Here is a 958-nt window from a genome sequence, read left to right on the forward strand (position 1 = left end):
GCAAAAGTCTCTCCAAAGAGAGAATGCGAATATCGGTAACGTGGCATTACTTACGTAACGTCTATGTGTAAGAAAATTGAAATGACAACGTAGCACATACACTTACATAACATCTGTGAAAAGTAATTGCAATATCATGTTAGCGCCTATTTGACGATCGTCTTTATCCTATAAGTATATATGTGTATATAAATTCGATATCGTCGGTAAATGAAGATAACGTTTTCTATTTTTTGATGATCGGTCTACGTTATCGACGCTTATCAAGTTCGTTGCTCACTCCGGCATCCCCTTAACGTCACGGCACTACCATGCCGGTGGAACATCTCTGCTGCTGACAGTGTATTGTTTACACAGCCGTCATTCGTAGTGAACACGATGAGAAGCTGGGTGTGGGATTATTGCACCAAAGCCTCTGATGGCCAGTCTGCGACATGTAGCGTGTGTGACATAGTGCTACAAATGCATGGATCCACAACTACAATCATACATCACTTGACGAAAGTACACAATCTCAACGCATCACGCAGTCGTCCAAGCAAAAAAAGGTTTGTCTTGTCTTTTGTGCACAACTATAATTGTGCACGCAACAACCGTCTAACTGAATTGATACGAATTCTCGCTAGAACGTGGTTCGCGTCCGTTTTTCTTGTTAGACAGACATTGAGCAATTATAATCAGAGTTTGTTTTCATCGCTTGTAGATCACAGGAGCATAGCGAGCTAGAGAACCATAAAGATGATGTAGGCTTAGATTTTAATCCGAGCAATGGTAACTCCTTGACCTCCCATTTCCCGGAAGCGTGCGTGGATTTCGGCGTCCACGGACCCCGTTAAGCCCATTCGCAAGGAGCGACAAGAGAAAATAACTCAGGCCTTAGTCAAACTTATAGTATACAATAAGCTGCCGTTTTGCCAAGAGTCCTGGGTTCACGATATTCATGGCAGATGTAGAGCCT

This window comes from Odontomachus brunneus, unplaced genomic scaffold, assembly GCF_010583005.1.
Source record: "Odontomachus brunneus isolate Ranch 3 - 2012 unplaced genomic scaffold, Obru_v1 Obru_scaffold_240, whole genome shotgun sequence".
NCBI lineage: Eukaryota > Metazoa > Arthropoda > Insecta > Hymenoptera > Formicidae > Odontomachus > Odontomachus brunneus.